Here is a 26,325-nt window from a genome sequence, read left to right as displayed (position 1 = left end):
ATTCTTTTTGATGCTATTATGAGTGAAATTTTTTAAAAGTTTACTTATTTATTTTGAGAGAGAGAGAACAAGCACGGGAGGGAAAGAGAAAGTCCCAAGCAGGCTCCATGCTGTCAGCACAGAGCCCAGCACAGGGCTCAAGCCTGCTAATCACAAAATCATGACCTGAGCCAAAATCAAGAGTCAGATGCTTAACTGATAGAGCCACCCAGGTACCCCTGCCCTTTTTTTTTTTTTTAAGTTTATTTTTTTTTAGTAAGCTCTACACCCAGTGTGGGGCTAGAACTCACTACACTGAGATTAAGAATTGTATGCTGAGCCAGCCAGGCGCCCCTGAAATTTTTTTTAATTTCGATTTTGAGTTGTTACTGTGTGGGAACACTACAAGTCTATAGAGAAACAATTGATTTTGTATATTGATCTTGTATCCTGCAACCTTACTGAAGTTTTTAGCTCTAGTAGTGTTGTTGTGGAAGATTTTTTTACATGCAAGATCATGTCATCTGCAAATAAAGGTAGTTCTACTTACTTTCAAATCTAGATGTCTTTAAAAAAAATTTTCCCTCTAATGGTCCTACTAGAATTTTCAGAACAATGTTAAATAGAAGTAGTGAGAACAGATATTCTTGTCTTGTTCCTGATCTTGGAGAAAAACATTCTCTCTCTCTTTTTTTTAAACGTTTATTTATTATTTTTGAGAGACAGAGTGTGAGCGGGGAGGGGCAGGGGAGACACAGAATCCAAAGCAGGCTGTAAGCTCTGAGCTGTCAGCACAGAGCTGGACGCAGGGCTCAAACTCACAAACCATGAGATCATGACCTGAATCGAAGTCGGATGCTTAACTGACAAAGCCACCTGGTGCCCCTGGTCTTTCACCATCAATTTTTTTTTTTTAATTTAAATTTTTTTTTTTTTTTTTACATTTACTTATTTTTGAGAGAGAGAGACAGAGCACAAGTGGGGGAGGGGCAGAGAGAGAGGGAGACACAGAATTGGAAGCAGGCTCCAGGCTCTGAGCTATCAGCACAAAGCCCAGATGGGGCTTGAACCTGCAAATCGTGAGATCATGACCTGAGCCTAAGTCGGACGCCTAACTGACCCAGGCATCCCAGTAAGTGTTTTGCTCTTGATATTTTTAGATGGTTGCAAAAAATCCTGAGAATCATCTTAGACTTCTTTTTTCCTTTATATCTTCAGCACTTCCCATTTCTATTCAACCACATTGTCCCCTTGATTCTGTCTTTTCTGTATCGATGCAGTTGTTACCAAAAATGACTTTCTTAATAAGTCTAAGTACATTTCTCTAATATGTGTTTCACACCAATGCCAGTGTGATCTTTTGAGAATGCAAATCTGATCACATATTTTAAAATTTTCACTGGTGTTCTATCCTCTATAATGTAAATTTGTAATATAAATCTATTACAAAATAGAAGTCTCCTTATTGGGGTATGAAGTTGTCTCAACATTTTACTGATGTTTATCCATCATCCTCTATTATCTTTTATGCATACTGTTTCTTTTCATTTCCACGCTCATGTTGTTATTTTTAAATTCCTAATAAATTCATGTTCACTTTAAAATAAATAAATAGATAAATATTTACCTTAAAGATCTAAATTGATCTTTTTTTTTTTTTATCTCTGGGTATTTTTCTAATATTGATTGTATCCTTATTGTGATTGTTTCCCCAGTACACAGATTCTTTGAGACTCTTATTTTTATCTTTAGATACACATGTATCCAATAAAGGTTGAACAGAGTTTGGCTAGAATTTGGTACCATTTTCCTATTTTTATGATTCCTTTTTTTATAAGGCAAATAACAGATCATTGGTTTTCGGTCAACAGTAATACAAACTTTCCTTTTATCTGTAAGTTTAAGTTTTATAAAAATATGGACTTTTGAATGTTAAAAAAAATTATGACAATATAGCAGTTCTAATGGTGGTATTGAAATGATTGGAAGGTAATTGTTGCAGTTGCAAGGTCAGATAACCTACCCGTGCTAAACCTTTTTTAGTCCATCAAAGACAGCCAGTTTATATTCTCTGCTTTGTAAGATGAAAAGATAATACCAATCTTACTCTCTTTTTTTCAATTCTATCCTAATCTTCATTGTATGTTTTTTAAATTAGCAACATGATTAGTATTAACAATTTTTTTTTCTGTCCTTTAAAAATATCTAAAAGTGAAAATCAAGTGTTTATGACTGCCCATATTTATGTCTGAGCCAAGTAGCATGGATACAGTTCCTTTACTTTGTACAGCTGTTTTTCTTACAGTTTCCAATTACCTTTATGCTTTTCTTATCACATTTTCAAGTCTGTTTTTAATCATCCTGTCCAATATATTGAGTCTTCTCACTCCTAGAGAATTCTTTCAGAGTTTTCTATACCCCTGTTCTGGACTTGCTCTCTATACTAAGTATACTGCACAACTTGTCTGTTTCCCCCCCCCCCCCCCCCCCTTTCATGGATTGAATCTCCTTCCTATACCCTAGATAATTTTGGGTTTTGGAAAGTTGTCATAATAGGAACAGACCTCCCTTTCACTATCATCCATTGTATTAGGTTGTTAACAACTGTTGTAAGTATGTTTTTCTGCTTTTGGAAATGTTTTGATTCTTGGATAATTTCCACTCCTCTATTTTTCTCTGTTCTTTTTTTTTTTTGGGCATATTTATTTGTATGTTGAAACTCTTGTAATGACTGTACTCTCCCCTCCTTGTACCTCCCTGTCTTTGCTCCTACCCCTTTGTCTTTTTTTTTTTTTTTTTTTTTTTTTTTTTTTGGTGTTATTCTTACAGGCTTTCTTTGGGTTTTTATTTTGGTGAGCATATCTTTTTTTTTTCTTTTTAACATTTATCTTTAAGAGAGAGACAGAGTGCAAGTGGGGGAAAGGCAGAGAAAGAGAGAGACACAGAATCTGAAGCAGGCTCCAGGGTCTGAGCTGTCAGCACAGAGCCCGACGCGGGGCTCGAACCCACAAACCGTGAGATCATGACCTGAACTGAAGTCGGACACCTAACCGACTGAGCCAGCCAGGCGACCCTGGTGAGCATATCTTTAATTTGTAAGAATTCCTTCTGGTGTTCTTCCCTTCATCATCTTCTGTGATTGTTTTATATTCCTAAAATTTTTAAGGTACTGTAAAATTTTTAAAGACATTATGAAAATGAATATTGATGTAGAATGAGAAAAGAATCACAGCTTAAAAGAACTAATACCAAAAATATCATAAAATCCAGAAAAAAAATTTTATTAACTGACTTAGCTCTGAATCCTTTTTTCCACTGCATTTTTTGGCTTCATTCTCTTTGATCACCTTTTCATTTGTCAAGGAGTTTGTGATATTTTATAGAGAGAGAATAAGGAGATCATTCAGATTATCCTCTAGCATTCAAGTTTCTTACTACATAGTTGTCACCATTTCAGTCACTTGCAGTAATATTTTTTGAGTTAAAAATATAACACAAAATTTACCATTTTGATAATTTTTCTGTGTATAATTCAGAGATAATAAGTATATTCACAATATTTTGTAACTACCATTACCTATTTCCAGAACTTCTCATCATCCCAAACAGAAACTCTGTTTTCTGTTTGGTTTACTCTAATTCCTGATTTTTTTCTTTTTTCCTGAGATAATATTCCCTTCACTCCTCCTTTTTATGGCAGGGTGAGGAATTTTATCTTTTTTTTTTTTTTTTTAATGTTTGTTTATTTTTGAGAGACCATGAGGAGGGGAGAGGCAGAGACAGAGGGAGACACAGAATCCAAAGCAGCTCCAAGCTCTGAGCTGTTAGCACAGAGCTTGACGCGGGGCTTGAACCCATGAACCATGAGATCATGACCTGAGTCGGAGTCAGACGTTTAACCAACTGAGCCACCCAGGCGCCCTGGGAATTTTATTTTTACAGATTCTCCTCAAGTCTGATGATTGTCTACTGATATTTAAGAAAAAGGCTTACTGTGAGCTCTGAATGTGGGTGGACTTGTGAACTGTCAAACTTCACTTTCCCATGAACAGTCAGGGAAATGACTGATTCATTTTAGAATTCATTCATTCATTTTAGAGATAAAATGACAGAACTACTGTTAAGGGGTTTGTTTAGGGGTACTGTTAGGGGTTTGTTTAACTTCTGCTTTAATTGCCCCACTAGTGGCTTTGATTTCTTTAGAGTAAACCATAGTTTTTTCTCTCCCTCCCAAGGGTAAAGTCTTGGCTGAGCATTTTGCTGTGTATAAGAAACTGAAGGGGCATTGATTAGTCTGCCCTACAGACATTTTTCTCTTTTTCATCTGATCTCATTTCTGCTTTCCTGAGCCTTTTCTTTTAAGAAAAGGATTGGCTACCTTTTTTAGGTACCGTCTGTATTCTAGGCTGTTACTTTTTGGGCCAAAAATGTCAACTTTTGCCAGACATCTGTCATCTGCTGAAGACTCTTCTGCATCCTCTTATATAGTTTTGCATTTCGTATTTATTTCTCTGATTTTCTTGGGTTACTATATTAATGGGGTCTGGAGGGAAAATAAGTAACAGTAAGGTAAGATGTTTATACTGCCATCTTGACACTCCTGCAGACTTCTCAAATGATGTTAATGATGTTGAATTTCCTTTCTGTATGGAGTGACAATCTTGTTCCTTGGTTTCGGTTGTTTGCTAAGCAGAGCTAAAAATTGGTGTATGGAGGCAGGGAGGTTTTAAGATGGTGGCTGACAACTGCAGATACAACTTTCTTATTTTTTCACTAAAATAATCATGAAATCAGGAATGAAAGGAAACTAATAATACTATAAATGAAAATTGATTGACATAAAGACAGAAGTAGGAATAAGTGTTACTAATGATGAGGCACATTGAGCCAGATAGAGGAATAATACTATGTGGATTTCAGCACATGGAGTATATTCTGACCTTGTTTTTTGAAATAAGGATTTTTTTTTTCCCTGCTGATCTTTATCCTGGTGATCTTTATCCCCGTCATTTGTTCAAAAGTCAGACCTGGGGCCTGAGCTAACCAGAAAGTTGAGCAGCCATCAACTTCACCCACTCTTTTATGAGGTGAACTGAGTGTCCCTTTTCCATGCCTCAAGTGTGTGCCCCTCACAGATTTTCTGTATGTAAGCATGTCAGTAAATGAGGTGGTGGGAAGAAAAAAAGGACTGTGTAGGTGGTAACTCTATTGTGCATGTAGTGTACTTGGGATTATTCTCCAAAATATGGTACATATACTTCTAGAGATAACAGATTTTTTTTTTTAGGTGATATATGAAAGAGCATTTTAATACTTTTATATTTGTTTTAGTTACCAGCAATACTAATTGGTTAAGAGGATGCCAAATTAGGTATTAAGTAAAGTTCTGTGTTATAAATAACAATATCAAGTAAATGTTATTATAGCTGGTATTGGTTTTGGACAAAAGTTGTGAAAATGATAGGCAAGTGACAGAAGTTTGAGATCTCCACTAGATAAAAGCTTATTAGGAACTTGCAGTAGTATTGCTATTTATGTATGTCACAATTATAAATGTGACTTCCACATGTGTAACAGAGCATAAATAGAGGAAGATCTGTCCTTGTTCAAGAAAGAGCCAAAAAACAAAACAAAACAACAAAAAATATATATAGATCTAAGAAGAGAATCCAGAAGAATCCAAAAGTATTCCAGGAGTATCCAAAAGTATAAATCAAAATGCCACCATATTCAGTAAGATTCACAAAGACTTGGCTTATGGCATGTGAGAAAGAAAACGAGAATATTTTAACGAGGTATAAATAAAACAGTAGAGTTTAGATTCACATTGAACTTAGTAAAACAACAACAAAAAAAGAGCTACAGAACGCAGAAAAAAGAAAAATTATAATGATGACATAAAAAAATAATGATAAGTGAGTTCAGAGAAGAGAGAAACAATATATGGATACTTGATATTTCTAAAAGACCAATAATTTGGGGATGGATCCTCAGTAATTAAAAAATTTGGGGGGGTATGGTTGGCACACATTGTTACATTAATTTCACGTGTGCAACATAGTGATTCAACTTCTCTGTACATTATGCTGTGCTTACCACAAGTGTAGCTACCATCTGTCACCACACAATGCTATTACAGTATCATTGACTAATTCCTTGTGCTGTGCCTTTCATTCCTGTACCATATTCATTCCTAAAGGACCAATAATTGATAGACTAGAAGAAAGCTTTTCTGAGTTTTGAAAAAGAAGTTCTTTGTACATAGACTGAAAGAACTCATTTTATTCTAATCAGAAAACCAAGACAAGGGACTCACATCTTAGACACTCTCTAGCAAAATAATTGAAATTTAGATTGGGAAGGGGTGCCTGGCTGGCTCAGTCGGCACAGCATGCAGTTCTTTATCTCGGGGTGATGAGTTCAAGCCCCTGATTGGGTGTAGAGATTACTTAACATTAAAATCTAAAAAAAAAAGGGAAGAAAGTTTGGGGAAAAGTCAACTTATAAATATCCATGTAGAGAAGTACTTTTATTTACTAAAGATCTAAAATCATATTCTTCACTCCAATATTAGATGCTAGAAGACCATGGCATCTACTGTGCTTAAAGGGAGTATTGAAACAAGAATTGAAGTCATCTTATAATGACTAACAATATGTAGGAAAATGGTTAAAATTGTAAACATGGCAGTAAAGGGAATATAAATGCCATGTGAGGAACAGTCTGTGGCATCAAAAAGGAAACAATAGTCAATCTACAGATTACTTTAACAACTAAAGTAGGTAAGGTAAGTGGTAAACATGTTTTGACTTCAAAATAAGGCACTCCAAAGATCCTGCTACTAGATATAAGTTAAAGAATGTTGTTGGACAACTTAGAAGTAAGTACTAGTAGAATTAAATAAGGTATCTTCAAAATCACTGAGGGAAAAAAATGAAAAGGAAAATAATTCCATCGTATACCTATATTCAGCCATTATGACTAACAAAATTGTATTCAGCCATTATGGCTAACAAAATTACAGTTTTATTTGGTTCAACTTTATAATATGGTTAATTGTATTTCTGCATTTTTTAAAAATCCTGAAATCTCCACTCCTTTTTGAGTTTCTTAAGTGCAGACACCACACCCTTCTTATACTTCGAATTGTTTTTGTTTTAGCATTGTACTGAATAATCCTGTATATTATTTCAATAAGAATTTGGTTTGGCAGAGCTGACCTTAGGATAATAACGTACTGTTGATAGAGTTCCATTATGACTGACTGTGAGATACCTTTCACTTGTTGCTGAAGCCATGATACTAAACAAATCTTATTTCTTTTTTTTAATTAAAAAAAATTTTATTTTTGAGAGAGAAAAAGAGCATGAGTGGGGGAGGGGCAGAGAGAGGGAGAGGCAGAATCCAAAGCAGGCTTCAGGCTCTGAGCTTTCAGCACAGAGCCTAACATGGGGCTGAAACTCCCAGACTGTGAGATCATGACCTGGACCAAAGTTGGACGCTTAACTGACTGAGCCACCCAGGCACCCCTATTTCTTTTTTTTAAAAAAAGAAGGTAATGAAAAAAAAAACAACACCTTTATTTTACTTAATTTTGAATTACTCTTTGAACAGAAGTATGGAGGTATAGGGGATTGGAATTGATTTCTATGGCAGAGTTTAAAGGTTGAGACTGGGGAATTGTTTATTTCTAAATGAAACTATTATATACTTCTACATAAACTGAACCTTCATTATTGAGATGGGTAGTAAACAAGATACTTCTGAACCTGCAATTGATTTCCTTGTTGTCATTAAAACTTTCCAGCCAACCCAAGGTCATATATAAAATACAGTTAGATCTAATTTTGTAAAATTATGTGGATGTGTTCAATAAATAAGACCTTTCTTCCACAGGATCCATATCTTGAAAATGATGAACAAATTTAGCTAAAAGAAAATGTGCATGTTCTTTTTCTTCTAATTGACAAGCAGTTTCTAGAAGTATTCCAGGGGTGCCTGGGTAGCTCAGTCAGTTGGGCGTCTGACTTCAGCTCAGGTCATGATCTCACAGCTCGTGAGTTCGAGCCCTGCATCAGGCTCTGTGCTGACAGCTCGGAGCCTGGAGCCTGCTTTGGATTCTGCATTTCCCTCTGTCTCTGCCCCAACCCACTCGCATTCTGTTCTCTGTCTCTCTCAAAAATAAATCAACATTAAAAAAAAAAAATTTAAAAGTATTCCAACTCGGGTGCCTTGGTGGCTTGGTTAAGTGTCCACTTTTGGCTCAGGTGATGATCTCAGGGTTCGTGGGTTCAAGCCCCGCATTGGGCTCTGTTCTGACAGCACGGAGCCTACTTCAGATTCTGTGTCTCCCTCTCTCTCTGCCTCGCTGCCCCCCCCCCCCCGCACTCTGTCTCTCTCGTTCTTTCTCTTATAAATAAATATTTAAATTTTTTTTTTTTTTAAATAAAAGTATTCCAATTCAGAGATCAGTGTTATGGATTGCAAATTATAGTTAGGTAAATAATGTTTACTTTGAAGGTCCATAATTATTGCCACTAATTTGACCAGGGTATTGCTGCTGATTTGACAAGGATAGTCAGGTATATTCTGAGGATGGCTTTCTCTGTTGGAATAGGAAATTAGTTCATTAAAAAAGATCATAAGCAAGGGACAGCTGGGTGGCTCAGTTAAGCGTCTGACTTCAGAAGTTCAGTTCTCACAGATCGTGAGCCCTGCATCGGGCTCTGTGCTCACAGCTCAGAGCCTGAAGCCTGCTTTGGGTTCTGTGTCACCCTTCCTCTCTGACCCTCTCCCACTCACACGCTCTCGCTCTCTCTCTCACTCTCTCTCTCTCTCTCTCTCTCTCAAAAATGAATACACATTAAAAAAATTTTTTTAAAGATTATAAGCAAAAACAGATTTACAAAAAGTTCAGAGATACCATTTATATAAAAATCAAAATATATAAAGCAATATTATTCATGAATGTATACATAGGTTGTAAAACTAAAAAAATACACATAGGGGTGATGACTGCCATATTCTAGATAGTGGCTAGGTATGGGGAAGGAAAGAAAGGAATGGTATTTTTATTTCATATAAAATAATCTAAAGCAGATATGGCAAACCATTGTGACAAATGCAGAGAAGCTGGATATATAGATATGTATAACATTTCTCTCTGCTTGGAAAAGTTCATGTAAAGTTTCAGAGTATTTAAATTCCCTATATATCCACTGATCATATCATAACTGATTTTTTTTAATGTTTTTATTTATTTTTGAAGGAGAGAGAGACAGAGCATGAGCCTGGGAGGAGCAGAGAGAAAGGGAGACCTAGAATTTGAAGCAGGCTCCAGGCTCTGAGCTGCCAGCACAGAGCCCGACGCGGGGCTCCAACTCACGAGCCGTGAGATCATGACCTGAGCTGAAGTCAGACGCTCAACTGACTGAGCCACCCAGGCGCCCCTGATTTTTTAAAAAGATACATTAGGGGCACCTGGGTGGTTCAGTTGGTTGAGTGTCCGACTTCGGCTCAGGTCATGATCTCACGATTTGTGAGTTCAAGACCCCATCAGGCTCTGTGCTGACAGTCCAGAGCCTGGAGCCTGTTTCAGATTCTGTGTCTCCCTCTCTCTCTGACCCTCCCCTGCTCATGCTCTGTCTCTCTCTCTGTCAAAAATAAATAAACATTAAAAAAAAAAATTAAAAAAAAAAAAGATACATTAAAACCAATTCATTGGGTGAAATGACACTTGGATTAAGTTTTAATAATCATTAATGGGAACTAGTCTACTTCCAAATTAAACTTATTGAGAGGTCAGTATTGAGGTAGAATTATTTATTTGCCTTGGAAATAAGAAAATGTGAGATTTGTAGCTTACTTTTTCTCTTATTTAGGGAGTTGATATGATTAGTAGACATTTTTTTTTTATTTTCTTTTTTAATTAATTTTTAATTTACAACCAAGATAGTTAGCATATAGTGCAACAATGATTTCAGGAGTAGATTCCAGTAATTCATCTCCTATGTATAACACCCAATGCTCATTCCAACCAGTGTCTTCCTTAATGCCCCTTATCCATTTAGCCCATCCCCCCTCCTATAACCCCTTTAGCAACCCTCTGTTTGTTCTCTATATTTAAGAGTCTCTTATGTTTTGTCCCCCTCCTCATTTTTATATTATTTTTGCTTTCCTTCAAGTTCATCTCTTTTGTGTCTTAAATTCTACATATGAGTGAAGTCATATGATATTTGTCTTTTTCTGACTAATTTCGCTTAGCATAATACCCTCTAGTTCCATTCACATAGTTGCAAATGGCAAGATTTCATTCTTTTTGATTGCTGAGTAACACTCTATCTACACACACACACACATCCGTATTTATATACACACACATACACACCACATCTTCTTTATCCATTCATCTGTTGATGGATTTGGGGCTCTTTCCATACTTTGGCTGTGGTTGATAGCACTGCTGTAAACATTGGGGTGCATGTGCCCCTTCGAAACAGCACACCTGTATCCCTTGGATAAATACCTAGTAGTGCAATTGCTGAGTTGTAGGGTAGTTCTGTTTTTAATTTTTTGAGGAAACTTCACACTTTTCCAGAGAGGCTGCACCAGTTTGCGTTCCCACCAGTAGTGCAAAAGAGATCCTCTTTCTCCGCATCCTCACCAACATCTGTTGTTGGCTGAGTTGTTAATGTTAGCCATTCTGACAGGTGTGAGGTGATATCTCATTGTAGTTTTGATTTGTATTTCCCTGATGATGAGTGATGTTGAGTGTCTTTTCATGTGTTCCCCATCTGGATGTCTTCTTTGGAGAAGTGTCTATCTTGTTTTTTGCCCATTTCTTCACTGGATTGGTTTTTGGGTGTTGAGTTTGATAAGTTCTTTATAGATTTTGGACACTAACCCTTTATCTGATATGTCATTTGCAAATATCTTCTCCCATTCTGTCGGTTTCCTTTTAGTTTTGCTGTTTCCTTCACTGTGCAGAAACTTTTAATTTTGATGAGGTCCCAATAGTTGATTTTTGTTTTTGTTTTCCTTGCCTCCGGAGACGTGTTGAGTAAGAAGTTGCTGAGACTGAGGTCAAAGAGGTTTTTGCCTGCTTTCTTCTCTAGGATTTTGATGGCTTCTTGTTTTACGTTTAGGTCTTTTATCCATTTTGAGTTTATTTTTGTCTATATTGTAAGGAAGTGGTCCAGGTTCATTTTTCTGCATGTCACTGTCCAATTTTCCCAGCACCATTTGCTGAAGAGACTGTCTTTATTCCATTGAATATTCTTTCATGCTTTGTCAAAGATTAGTTGGCCATATGTTTGTGGGTCCATTTCTGGGTTCTCTATTCTGTTCCATTGATCTGAGTATCTGTTTTTGTACCAGTACCATACTGTCTTGATGATTATAGCTTTAATACATCTTGAAGCTTTTAATACATCTTTTAATACATCTTGTGATGCCTCCAGCTTTGGTTTTCTTTTTCAGGATTGCTTTGGCTATTCAGGGTCTTTTCTGGTTCCATACAAATTTTAGAATTGTTTGTTCTAGCTCTGTGAAGAATGCTGGTGTTATTTTGATAGGGATTGCATTGAATATGTAGATGGTTTTGGGTAGTAGCAACACTTTAATAATATTTGTCCTTCCAATCCAGGAGCATGAAATATTTTTCCATTTCTTTGTGTCTTCTAAAGTTTCTTTCATAAGCTTTCTGTAGTTTCTAGACATTATTTTTCTCTTAAGTATAAAAGGATTATATATAATATCTCATACGTATTTCAAGATATACATCAAGTACCTACCTAATGTAGGAAGTAGAACATTATCTACAACTTTGAAGTTGTCAATGTGCTTCTCCCCAGTAGCATTCCCTTGCCTCCCTTATCCTGAATTTTGCATTTCATTTTCTTAAGTGTCAAGAACAGGGTCCCTCAAAATTAAGTGATTTTAGAGTTTTGTGTGTGTGTGGTAAAATATACATAACATTAATTTATAAAAATGTATCACTTTGTAAGTGTATAATTTCAGTGGCATTAAGTATATTCACAGTGATGTGTAATCATCACCACCATCCATATCCAGAATTTTTTTTTTATCATCCCAAACTGAAAATCTGAACTCATTAAACACTTACTTTCCATTCTGCTCGTCCCTCAACCTCTGGTGGTAACCTCTTTTTTATTTTTTGTATCTGTGAGCTTGCCTATTCTAGGTACTTCATAGAAATGGAATCATGTAGTATTCGTTTTTTTTGCATCTGGATTATTTCACTTAATATAATGTCCTCATGTTTCACTCATGTCATAGCATGTGTCAGAATTTCTTTTTTAAGGCTGAATAATATTTTGTTGTACATATTTATTACATTTTGTTTTTACCCATTGGCTATTGTGAATAATGCTTATAGGAACACCAGTGTACAAGTACTGACACCCGGCTTTTAATGCTTTAATGCACATTTTCTTTTAGCTAATATACCAAGGAGTGAACTTAACTGGATCATATGAAATTCTATGTTTAGCTTTTTGAGAATGTGCCATATTGTTTTTCACAGTGGCTATATCATTTTACATTCCTACCAGTAATGCACAAGGGTTCCAGTTACTCTGCATCCTTGGTAACACTAGTTTGTAGGTTGTTTTGTTTTTTTAAATAATAGTCATCCTAATGGGTTTGAAGTGGTATCTCATTTTAGATGTGTTTTAAAGGAAAAAGCTTAGGGGACCTTAATGTGACTTAAATTACTAAAACGTTACATGTGTAAATATACAACAGAATACACAGTCATACACAACTGTAAAATCAAAGCAGACTTGATTTAAATGCAAATTAAAACCAACTAAAATTAAATTAGTGTTTATCTAGTAGTCTGAATCAAATCGTTGCAGCAAGCCTTCCCTTGTAAATAACTTAGTCTGGGAGTACCTAGGTGGCTTAGTTGGTTGAGCATCTGACTTTGGCTCAGGTTATGATTTCATAGTTTGTGGGTTCGAGCCCCATGTCAGGCTTTGCACTGGCAGAGGTGGAGCCTGCTCAGATTCTGTCTCCCTCTCTGCCCTTCCCCCCATTCGGTCAGTCTCTCTCTCTCTCTCAAAAACAAACGTAAAAAAATTTATATGTAACTCAGTCTTACGAGAATGTCTTTTTCAGTTGCAAGTTATAACTTTAACAATTTTATCTTTAAATAGTAAAGAAATTCAGAGTAAATAGTTGACTGGGGAAATATGCTGACATTAGGATATGCCAGTCTATCTGCAGCCAAAATTAATTTATTTACAGAATTCACAATACATGGAATTTCTAAATTGCCACTTAGGTTATTTGATTGCTAATGTAATTTAAAAAATAAACTGTCTCTGGGGCGCCTGGTGGCTCAGTCGGTTAAGCGTCTGACTTCGGCTCAGGTCATGATCTTAAGGTTTGTTAGTTTGAGCCCAGAGTCATTTGAGCCCCATGTCGGGCTCTGTGCTGACAGCTCTGAGCCTGGAACCTGCTTCGGCTTCTGTGTTTCCCTCTCTTTCTGCCCCTCCACCACTCATACTCTGTCTCTGTCTCTGTCTCTGTCTCTGTCTCTGTCTCTGTCTCTCTCTCAAAAATAAACTTTTAAAAACATAAAAAAAAAGTTACAGAGAGGGAGGGAGGCAAACCATAAGAGATTCTTAAATACTGAGAACAAACGGAGGGTTGATCGGGGGTGGGAGAGGGGAAAGTGGGTGATGGGCATTGAGGAGGGCCTGTTGGGATGAGTACTGGGTGTTGTATGCAAACCAATTTAACAATAAGTTATATTTTTTAAAAAAGATACAATGTCTGAAAAATGAAACTTGCATTCAACATACTTGTTAAGTTTTTAAATAAACTTATGGCATGAAAAAAATAAAATAAAAACATAATAAAAATAAACTGCTTTTTGGTCAACTAGTTGAGTCGGAATATGCATATATAAATTTGTAATTGTCTAAGTACAGAAGTCTTTTACCTATTCCTAATATGTCTGTAGTCCCAAATTAAGGAAATGCTAACTTGATGACTTTTTTCAGCAGTCTTTTTCACTACAGTGTAAAAATGGCCAAATGTGAATTAAATTCAGGAATACATATGGGATAATAAATCCCTATGAGTGGAGTAGCTGCCGCAAAAATAATGCTCTTTATGTAATTATATTCACAGTCTTGAAAGCTTACGTGCAGTATGTTGAATTGTCGAAATAATTCTTAGTCAAAAAAGATGATGTTTCCATTTTATAGACATGGAAACTAAGACTCATGTCGATTACTTTAGCTATAGGAGTGCACAAGAAGAGATAAACATGGCATGTGAGAATATAGGAAATCTACTCTCTGTGGTTTGTTATTTGGAAGTGTTGGGGAAACAAGCTGGATGAGAGTGGCTTTTGAATTTGGATTTAATGGGGCGCCTGGGTGGCGCAGTCGGTTAAGCGTCCGACTTCAGCCAGGTCACGATCTCGCGGTCCGTGAGTTCGAGCCCCGCGTCGGGCTCTGGGCTGATGGCTCAGAGCCCGGAGCCTGTTTCCGATTCTGTGTCTCCCTCTCTCTCTGCCCCTCCCCCGTTCATGCTCTGTCTCTCTCTGTCCCAAAAATAAATAAACGTTGGAAAAAAAAAATCTTACTGAATTTGGATTTAACGTAATGTTTTTCAGATATATTGGTCATAAATCCTCCCTCTGGTAATTGATTCATTGGGGTTAGGGTAATGCCCCTAGAACCTTCTTGAATTAGTTGACAAGTGCCCCAGAAAATTCTTATAATTAGGCAAAGTTGGCTGATTTTACACAATTTCGAGCAAGGAAGGGACTTGGCATGATAAAAATAGTGTTCGGGGGAACATCTATGTCTAAAGGATAGTTGAAGTAGGAAAAGTTAATAGTTATTTTGACATGAGATAGTTGTATGTTTTACTAGTTTGCAGCAGTGGAATGAGAAGTGGAGAATGATGGAATTACATCATGGGATTGAAAAGTTCACATTCGTATTGCCTGGGAAGACAAAAAAAGAGAAATTGGGCCATTTAAATGGATAAGCTAATTTGTGGAAGAAACTTTGTAGGGTTGGAGATATATTGAGTCTTGGGTCATAAATTGTGCAGTAGATATTTGTAAATATTAATTTGAATTCCAGAATTAGTAAAGCATTACATTAAAATAGATCCTTTCAAACATGAACATAAAACTTCATTAAGGCAGGTGCACTTGTGCAAATTGGGCTTTCTGTTTTTGTTTTTACTTAGAAAATAAGCTTTCTGCATTTCTGGGTCTCCCTGTAAAGTGGAAATATTTATTCCCTGCCCCCAAGTAGGTATGAGAAGAAGGGAGAGGTTAAGACTGAGCTGAGGGGCGCCTGGGTGGCGCAGTTGGTTAAGCGTCCGACTTCAGCCAGGTCACGATCTCGCGGTCCGTGAGTTCGAGCCCCGCGTCAGGCTCTGGGCTGATGGCTCAGAGCCTGGAGCCTGTTTCCGATTCTGTGTCTCCCTCTCTCTCTGCCCCTCCCTCGTTCATGCTCTGTCTCTCTCTGTCCCAAAAATAAATAAAAACGTTGAAAAAAAAATTAAAAAAAACAAAGACTGAGCTGATAAGGAGAGGATTCTAGAAGAAAAGTGATACACAAGTATTTAAATTTAATATGAATGTGTATGTTGGAGTCTTCTCCCATGTTCATTAGTTTTCTATCCCCCAACCCCCCCCCCCAAAGATTTAAAAAAAAATTTTGCCTTGGTCTTGTTTCCTTAGGTGAATACCTTGTCATGCACTTTAAAAAGAAAATGAATTGTATTCTTATATACTGGACTTAATTTTATTGATTTCTGGATGAAATGAGACAAGTTTTGGATATCAAGCTCAGTGAATTCCCTGATGAGATTCTTGCTTTACAGTGTGTGCCTACAGCATTTGCTTTTCTGTGGGGCAGATTCTTACCTGGATGACCCACTAAGTTTCAGTGCTAATAACTCTGAGTTTTCAGTTCTGTTTTGTTGGTTTCCCCTTTGGCAACCTTTCATTGCCCCCATTTTAAAAACTTTGCAAACTTTCTTGTATCCACTACAGGGTATCATTTGTCTCTGACGTATAAAATTTCCTTCCTATAATGAGCAAGAATTTTTTAATCTTTATCCCTGTTCACATTCAACTTCCCTTCTTGTCCCTTTCTCAGCCCTTTTGCTTTCTTTGCAAAGTTTTATTCTAAGGCCCTACCGATAACAATTGGACTTTAGCCCTCTCAGTTAATTGCCTTCACATTCAAATAAACTTTTGAATTTCAATAAAAACTTTTGAATTTATGTGAATGGCTAAACGTGTTCTGAGTTTTGCTATTTACAATGGATACTGTAAGTGAATATTTAGTGAAAATAGGTTTTTTTTAATAGGACTAATAAATGTGTTTACTTTCTTTTTTGTGGTTCAGCTGTTCTAAGCTGTTTTGTAGCGTTAACATAAAGCTTTCTATATTTGCCAGGTTCTAGGTATGTTTGAATAGTTTGGTTTTTGTGGCCCCCTCACCCCACAAAGAGATGAGTGGAGAGAATCTCTTAGGCTCCAAATTTATATATTTGTGGCCCAGATTTGGGGATGAATTGGAGGATGCTTAATGGTAGAACTATATAAAGTAGTCTAGTTTGAGAAAGCACTCTTAACTTTTTTGTGTAAGTAGATCTTTTTTTTTTTTTTTTTTTTCTGCTTTGGAACAGACAACCTTTTTGTAAATAAATGAAATGCAAATAAAGATGAGCCAGATTGGGGAAAAGGGACTGATTGGGAGGAGTTATAACACCAGGGTTTGTTTTGTTTTGTTTTTTACTATTCTTTTGATGACCTTTTTTGTCTCTGAAACTGGTCCTTACTATTTCAGAATAGTTCTTAGAAGACTCCCTGGAGAAGCAAGTAACACAATGTCATTTTTAAATATCCCTCTACCCTCCCTCACCCCCATAATTATCATTATCTATTGACCTGTTTAGGAAAATTCAGCTAACTGGACTCTTCTCTGTAGGACAGACCCAATTCCTCTCTTAAGGGTACCAGACAGGAAGGCTATAAAGAAATTTGTAGGGAGTTTACTCTGTAGATTTGACCACTTAAAATCCAGATTTAATTTTCATATTATATTTCAAAACACCTTAAAAATCCTGCTAATCGTTTTTGTTGTTAATACTTAAGAGTTTTTGCATGAAAATCATTATTTTGCTTCTATTATTTATTTTCCCACCTTTCCCCAGGCCTTCAAACTCTAATTATTCTGGAATTTTCAAGAAAAAGAATACAAGTTACCTACATAGTTTAAAAAACAAAGTATTTCATAGATAGAAGTATAAAATACTTCTGTCATCCTAGAATTGTTATTAGACCATGTAGGCCTATAAGAGATAGATATGCCAGACTTAAAGAATTATTTATATGATGCCTATCTTTCAAAATACAGAATATTTCTTTAAAAAAATTCTTTATCAGGCGATAACTGAAACTCATGCTGCATTCAAAAGCAATGTTTCAAACGCTTTCACCTTGAAGACAAGTTTTTATTTCTATATCCCAACACCCACAAATAGTATCACTTTAAAAGATGGAAGAGATGCCCAGATCTTTGCTGAGTCAGTGTGGTGCAAAAAATGATAAGAAGGGAGGACTCCAATATTGACCTAAAATATTTTAATCAAGGAATTCCAGGCACTTCTCCCCACCCATATTTTGATGCATAAACTTGTCATCTGTGGTCTTAATTTAGCGGTAAAACTTTGAATATTGCTAAAAATAAAATACTACAGAAGCTTAAATGCTAATAAAACTTGAGGGCCAGGTATTTTGGGGGTATGGATGTTAGCCCATAAAATTAATTAATGACAACCAATCTCACTGTTTCGGGTGCACAATTTGTTTGGAAGGTTTGCTTCTGGGGCTAATTAAGCAATAGGGATAGAATTGCTACTTTAGAAAATACTTAAATTTGAGAATAAAGGGAAAATGACTCTAGAGGATGTTTAAAATAACTTCTTAAAAGCAAGCAAATGAAGATGTACAAATTGCTCTAAGGCCATTGTACTAAATACTAACATTGTGTTTCTCACCCAAGAAGAAATTGCATCAGCACATAATCCACGGAGCACTGTTATTTGGATGGTACTGAGATGAACAATTGTTTTAGTTGTGGCCCAGCTCCCCACTTCCACCCCTCAGCAGCCTGGAACTGTGTGTGTTATAGGAGGTCATGTGACAGTGATCCTTGGTTTTGTTCATTTAGCCTGTCAGAGCAATTTTATGTAGGTGGAAAGAAATGAATGAAATGAATAGAGTGGGTTAGCTGCATCAGCTCTAGTTTATACTGAAGATAATGAATGATAATGTTTCAAGCCCCCAGGAATATCCAGCTTGATAATGCTGGAGAGAAGGTGCTAAAAAGCAACAGTGGCTAATCTGTTCTAAATCTCATTTGGTTATTTAAAAATTTTATCATTGTCTTCATGATAACTTGATTGGCATGGTAATATTTAGATAATATATATTCCTCTTACTGTACCTGCAGTTATAACTTAGTAAAGAGACTAGTCCTTTTCAGTGAACCCTAGTTAATAACAGAAATCTCAATATGACTTTTCTGAGAAGAAAATAGTTAGAAACTTTACAAAATGTTTAAGATGTTTGTTTCTAGTATAGTAAATGGAACATGAGCTTTGATTTAAATCTTCATTTAATTCTTGGTTCTGCTTTTCAATGTGAACTTAAGGGATATATTAATTTTTTTTTTCTGAGTCTGTTTATTGTGTAAAAGTCATACTACCTAGTATTTCACAGCGTTTTTCTGAGAATTAATGAGAACAGAATTAAACAACCAGCTAATAGGTAGGAAACACTTGGCAAGTATTTTTAAAACCCCAACTGTCCTTACTGGTCTGTGAGCTTGTTGGTTTTGATCTGTTTTATTATTGTCTTAAAATGTTGGGGTCTGTTGGGGTACCTGGGTGGCTCATTTGGTTAAGTGTATGACTCTTGATTTTGGCTCAGGTCATGATCGTGAGTTTGAGCATCTGGCTCTGCCCAGTCAGCGCAGAGCCTGCTTGGCATTTTCTCTCCCTCTCTCTCTGCCCCTCCCCCACTCTCTCTCAAAAATAAACATTTAAACAAATTTAGGGGTGCTAAAATAATTTACTTCTGAGATATTTTATGAAATGCTCCGAGATTAAAAAATAGATTTAGTCATAGATACAAGTTGACAAATTATTGAAAGAAGCACCAAATTACTTGTTTTTAGTTTTTTCCTCACTTAGTTGATAGTCTGTACTCATGCAATTACATATTTCTAATTTTAAGTAAGGTTCTCAGACCCCTTAAAATAAATCTTCAATAATTTTCAGGGAGGATAAAAATTACAGGTATTTAAAATAGCCTCTCTTGCAGCAGAGGTGACTTCTAGGCAAAATTAGATAAAAGTTAGTATTTCAGTAGAATTTTAAGACTGTCATTTATTGTGTTCTCAAGGAAAATTGGTTGTAGTTTTTAGGTGAAGAAAAAGTCCCTGAGTTCTTTTTCTCCCCTTCCTTTTTTGTATTTTGTTATAAATAAGTAGTTGGCAACTGTTTAACAATGGGCTTTTACAAATTATTTTTAAAAATCAAATGGCAGCAGCTGTGGTCTTTTTTAGACTTACTGAAATTCAGAGTCAATTTCAATTCTTATCTTTCTTTTAAGTCCTAGAAATTTCTTTTATTCCTGGGAAATGCTAACTGTTTGTTAAGGATATACACGCACTTCTTTCTTTTCTTGGAAAGCACTTTCATGGATTCATTCAACATATGGCTATTTAGCAAGTTATGCTAGGTTGTCAGATACCAAAGATAGAACACTGAAAAAGCATTTGGTCTTTGCTTTTAGAATAAGTCTCAATGCAATATGACTTGTGATTAAGTGATACAAAAGAGGCATATACATAGTTTGTAAAAACATATAAATAAGGAAGGAGGATGATAACCTAGAGTAAGAGACAGGGGAGGTGTCCCTGAGGAAATGAATTGAATTGATCTTTGAAGGATGACTGGGCATTAACTAGGCTAAAAAGGATGATAGAAGGGCATCCTAGATAGAGGACATGGCACGTATGAAGGACCTGTATGGGAAGGAGCATAACATGTTTGAGAATGCAAAAGGTTAGAGTGATAAGAAATGAGGCTTGAAGAAAGGGCAAGGGCCATATTATGTGGGACTTCGTAGGTCACAGTGGTTTTTCACCTTTGTCCTAAAGGCTGTAGAAAGTTATTAAACAGTTTAAACAGGATTATGACAGTATTTCATTGAATCTAAAACTGCAGTTGTGTGATGCATTCTAATTTCAGATATGTGAAAAATGGTATTTCTAAAGATTATGTAGGCATACCTTAGAATTGATTTAATTGGCACTAAAAAATTCTGGCTGTATATGGCAAAAATGGAATAACAGATTGTATAAGGGTAAGGTTAGGTTTGGGAAACAACTTAGTAGGTTATTGCAGGAATTCAGAAGAGATCATGATGGCTTGAAATAGGATAGTGGTGGTAGAGAAAACATAAGTAAATTACTTTGAGTAAGTTTCAGCAGAAAATTTACCCAAGCCTTGTGTACTTTAAAACATTATTGAAAACTTGGAAATACAGATGTGATAAACAGTCTTGAGATTTTAAATATAATTAAAATTTAAGTAAAATAGACTGATTTGTGCTAGTGTCTTTCACATATAGTAACAATTTCTATCCAGAGTTACGTATCAGTTGAGAGAAAACATCTCACAGTTGAAGGTTCAGTATGTCTTTTAAACTATGTAAGAATTTTGTGAAAGCCCTCTACAGAAAATTAGTCAGACTTAAATTTAACTTCCTAATTGTACAACAGTGACTATATTTACATAATTTATATTTAAGCTATTACTTTTTTTTTAATGTTTATTTTTGAGAGAGAGAGAGTGTGAGTGGGGGAGGACCAGAGAGAGAGGGAGACACAGAATCCAAAGCAGGCTCCAGGCTCTGAGCTGTCAGCACAGAGCCAGACGCAGGGCTCAAACTCACGAACTGTGAGATCATGACCTGAGCCGAAGTCAGACGCTTAACCAACTGAGCCACCCAGGTACCCCAAGCTATTACTCTTAAGTAGTACACTCCCTTATCCTGTATAATGTATGTTCCAAATTTCAGCTAAAATGGTCTAGTGTAAGTAGTTTCCAGCAGTTCTAAACTATGGGTGAATAAACAAATTTAAATATAAGTTTAGATCTCATAGTTCACTGTTATTAAAGTTTGAATCTCCTCACCTCCAATCTATATCCTACGTTTCCAATGTTTACTTTTTATAGATTCTTGTGGTCTTAAGCATTTCAAGTGTTACATGACCAGAACTGTGGGGACTTTCATGCCTGTGATCTCACTTTTAATCCTTAGAGTATCCTGTTGATATGGGTTCTTCTTACATGCCTAACTCTAGCTTGTGCACACTTGTGCACACAGAATTGGGTCTTTTGTGATATGCTCTCAGTATACCCGGTTTTTTCCTCTTTATCATACTGAATGAAAGTAATGCCTGTGCCTCTTACAGTGTAAAGTCTAGAGAGCAGGAACCTTGTCTCTGATGCTCATCATATCCTGTTGTTTGATGACAGGGTACTCAAATATTTGTTAAAATCAAGCAAACGTTTATGAAGATACACTATAATTGCTAAAAACTAAAATGGAGGTTGCATGCTACAGAAGATAAGAATATTTATCAAGACAGTCAAGAAGGTAGACTATATATTGGGGTGTCTAGGTGTCTAGGTGGCTTAAGCATCCAACTCTTGATTTTGGCTCAGGTCATAATCTCATGGTTTGTAAGTTTGAGCCCTACATCGGATTCTGTGCTGACAGCGTGGAGCCTGCTTGGGATTCTATCTCTTCCTCTCTCTCTGCTCCTCTCCCGCTTACGCATGCACTCTCTCTCTTTCACAATAAATAAACATTTAAAAAGAAAGTATACTATATGTTAAAATAAATAATGTCAGTTTTAGGTAGAAATCATAATTCATTTGGCTCATGTGTACTATCTTTTTTTTTTTTTTTTTTTAATGTTTTATTTTTGAGAGAGAGAGAGAGAGGGGCAGGCACAGAATCCAAAGCAGGCTCCAGGTTCTGAGCTGTCAACACAGAGCCCAACACGGGGCTCGAACCCACAAACTGTGAGAGGTCATGACCTGAGCCAAAGTTGGGTGTTTAACTGACTGAGCCACCCAGACACCCTGTCATGTGATTACTGTCTTGTAATTGTATTCAGACTGAATTAACTTCATGGTTTCTTTAAAATAAGTTTTCTACATGTAAGCAATCAAGGGTTTTTTTTTCTTTCTGTATAAATTTTTCTTAAATGAGGAATATTTAGGAATGAATGTATGGTAAGGAAGATTTTTAAAAAACATTGGGAAGTTCTGTTATAGATCAATAAATAGAAAATAAAACTAGCTGAAAACTCTTCCCACTGTAAAACACTAGATATTTTGAAAATTTTGATCAAAAGCACAATAAAAACCTGTCCTTTTAAGTGCATAACTAAGCTTGTAGTAATGTAAGGATAATCTCCCAAGATCTAAAAACTAAGAAGAAACAAAAAAGCAGAGTGGGAGAAGTGTGAACTGACACTAGGACTTTTCTGAGACAGTTGCCAGTCTCATTAATAACTAAGGTATGGTTTTACCATCTATCTAATGATAGATGAAGTCTCAAGCCCAAGCAGGTAGTGGAACTGAGATGCAATAAAGTTGTTCCTTGAAGAGCTACACCTTTAACGAAAATATGGACTAGAGAAAAATTAAGTTTCTGAGACATGGAAAACAGAAGGTTCTCCAGGTCAGGTGAAAAAAAGTTTACCCTGAAAATTTATAAACAAGGACATGTATTGACACACATAATAAGATTTGAGTTTGAACTGATTGCATGGAGTTAATGGCCAAGACTAGTAATATTCCTAGGACATTAGGCCTGAACAAACTCTGAACGGATCCACCGATTTACCGGGATACATCCACAACTGAGCATATTCCAAAATACAAATCACAGTTTAAAGTAACCATTTTATGGGCGCCTGGGTGGCTCAGTTGGTTAAGCATCTGACTTCAGCTCAGGTCATGATCTCGCAGTTTGTGAGTTTGCACCCCGCGTCGGGCTCTGTGCTGACAACTCAGAGCCTGGAGCCTGCTTTGGATTCCATGTCTCCTCCTCTCTCTGCCCCTCCCATGCTCATGCTCTGTCTCTCTCTGTCTCTCAATAATAAATAAACGTTAAAAAAAAAAGTTAAAGTAACCATTTTATTCAATATTGTAAGTCACATGAAGAAACAAACCACCACAAGTGAACCAAAAACAATAGGCAAAATCAGAGCCCCAGTAACTCAGATAAAAGTGTAATTGAACTGAGCCTTTAAATTATTTTAAAGAATTAAAGGACTAAAACCGGAAATGACAAAAAAACATCAAGTTAGTGTTGGAGTGGGTAGTGAATGACTGATTTAATAAAGACACAAAAAGAGATTCAATAAATCAAAATGCATTACAGTTAAAAACTAAATGACAAGTGCTACTACTTTCCTCAGTCATCTGGTTTTATATACTTTGACTTTGTCCTTTCACTCACTGTCTGTTCTCTAGAAAAGGAACATTTTAGGAGGATAACCCAGGATCCCTGCTGCCATGGACCTGAGTCTCAGTGGACAGGGTATGACTTGTGGATGATTGCAGCCTTTGGTTGAGAGTGGGAATAGAAGTGATTAAGGACTGTGAAAGGGGGATTTTATGGAACTTTGAGAGAGGTCAAGCTTGCAGTGATAATTTAGAGATGGAACAGAAGGAAGGTCTGCAGAAGGTGCTGGGAAAACTTACAGGTTCATGAAGCAGGGAATGAGAATGAAGGTTGTAGAGGTTCATTGCAAATTCAGCTGCCAGTTATCATGTCTCATTCAAAACTCCATGTGTTAGGGTTACCACTGAGTGGGAAGGGACAAATCCTACCCCCAGGCATTGGGCCTGGTGAAGTGGCAGCAGAATTCCTTCCCCACTGAAACTATTAGTTAAGTGCCTAGCCTTCTTGTTCTTCTTTTTTCTCTCCTAGCTTTGTTTATGATGCTAATGAGGAGAGTAGGGACTGGAGTGGTGGCTTGAGTACTTCTGGTGACAGATTGACAACTTTGTTTTATTTTCTTTATGGATGTTCAAATATGTGCCGCTCTTACCTATATACCTAGCCCTCTAAGACTTGTATGGTTAGTTGGAAGTGTTCATATTTTTTGTGTTCATTCATCACTTATTTCTGGATCAGGGACTGAGACCTTGCCACATGTCTTTTGTATCCCTTGCTCCTTTGGACTTTAAAGTTTGATTAAACAAATTTTTAGGAGGTAATAACCAGTTTAGATCTAGTAGTAGCTTAGGAGTGACTTAGTGAGCAAGATCTCAGAACATTGTCCAGAAGATAAAGAAATGGAAAATGAGAGAGAAGTTAAAAGATAGGAAAAATGGAGTAGGTTACACACAAAAACACAGACACACAGCACATACAAACACATACGTAAATCTTAGAAGAGAAAGGAATAGGAGAAGGCAATATTTAAAGAGATAATAGTTGATAATTTTCCTGACTTGAAGACAAATACTTGAAACTTGTGGCTTAAAAGCACACTCAGTGCCATTATATATACATAAAACTAGATGCCCGGTAGTGGAAGTACAGAACACAATTTAAAAAAAAAAAGTCTTGGGGCACCTGGGTGGCTCAGTTGGTTAAGCATCTGAATTTGGCTCAGGTCATGATCTCACAGTTTGTGGGTTCAAGCCCCACAACAGGTTCTGTGCTGATAGCTCAGAGCCTGGAGCTGCTTCGGATTCTGTGTCTCCCTCTCCCTCTACCCCTCCCTGCTTACACTCTGTCTCTCTCTCTCTCAAAAATAAATAAATATTAAAAAAAATGTTTTTAAGGCTTTAGAGCAACTAGAGAGAAAATACAGATAAATTTACAAAGGAGGACATTTATACTGACAGCTGTAGTAGACAACAGAACACCGCAAAACAGTATCTTGAAAATGCTGAAAGAAAAATAAGCCAACCTAGAATTCTACACCCATCTAAATTATCATTCAAGAGTCGTGATGGAATAAACATTTCAAACAAATTAAGATTACACCACTATTGGAATGTTTACTGAAAGAATTGTGAAAAATGTATTTCCCAAAAGAAGAAAAATAAGCCCAGATAAGGGAATAAGGAGCAAAATGGAAAGGTGAATAAAAAGATATGTAGGTATATATAAGTAGACATATACTGTTTAAATAGTAATTATAATGTTGTCTTAAAGAGTAGTAGGATAGTAGGGAACTAAAGTATTAGGCAAAAATAATATATAAGATAATTGATATCAGAGGAGTGATGAGAATAGTACTTTTTATGGTATATAAATGTACAATAAAAATTTTTTTAATTAATATATACTACTTGGGAAAAAGAGTTGTTGGGAGAGCAGATTATCTGTACAATCTCCATGTCGTTACAAGTTCTATGCCTTTAATTAAAATTCTTGATAATATCCTGATATTTTAGGTGGTTTATGCTGTAATTTCTATATTATAAAAATAAAAGTCTTATTGGAAAAAAATAGCTAAGATAATTTAGAAAATAAAATTGAGGAAGGTGTTATAGGAAGTGGTTCTACCAAGAATGAATTATTATTTTTTATTTTTTTATTTTTTTAATTTTTTTAAAAAATGAATTATTTTAAAACTATAACAAGAAAGCGTGATATTAGTGCAGAATAGACAGACCATTGTAATAGAATATAGAATCCAGAAATAGAATTACACTTATATGGAAAGGATGGATTGTTCATCCAATAGTATTGAGTTATTGGTTAATATAGAAAAAAACAGCCAGTCCTTCTTTTATCCAACCAAATAAATTACTCAACAAATAAATTCCCAAGTGTGGCAAACAGAACAAATTTATATTTTAAAAAGGAAAAACATATGGCCTCAGTGTCTAGAAGAATTACTTGAAGACATAAAGCCCACCTACCACAAAGTAAAAGATAAATTGAACTATAGTCAAATAAAAACATTGAAATCAAAAGACTTCATAAGCAAGGTGGAGATACGAAACACAAATTGAGAAAACATATCTGTAACATAAAATTAATAAAGAATTAGTATCCAAATTTATATTGAGAACTTATACAAAGAAGGAAAGCAACAAATGATATGATTGGACATCTCACAGAAGAAGAATATGAAGTAGCCTGCAAAGAAACAAAAAGTTTTTCTCACTTATTTTTGACTCTCAAAATGTAAACTAAACAATAGGATATGAGTTTATACCCAT

The 26,325-nt window shown here is 35.9% G+C and overlaps 1 protein-coding gene across 1 annotated transcript in view; it reads left to right on the top strand.

The window, feature by feature from the left end:
- Positions 1-26,325, top strand: part of WNK1 (WNK lysine deficient protein kinase 1) — a 159,492-nt gene that overhangs the window by 39,518 nt on the left and 93,649 nt on the right.

This window comes from Felis catus, chromosome B4, assembly GCF_018350175.1.
Source record: "Felis catus isolate Fca126 chromosome B4, F.catus_Fca126_mat1.0, whole genome shotgun sequence".
NCBI classification, from domain to species: domain Eukaryota; kingdom Metazoa; phylum Chordata; class Mammalia; order Carnivora; family Felidae; genus Felis; species Felis catus.
Note: the sequence above shows the minus strand (reverse complement) of the source record. Positions and strands in the feature narration are given on the sequence as shown.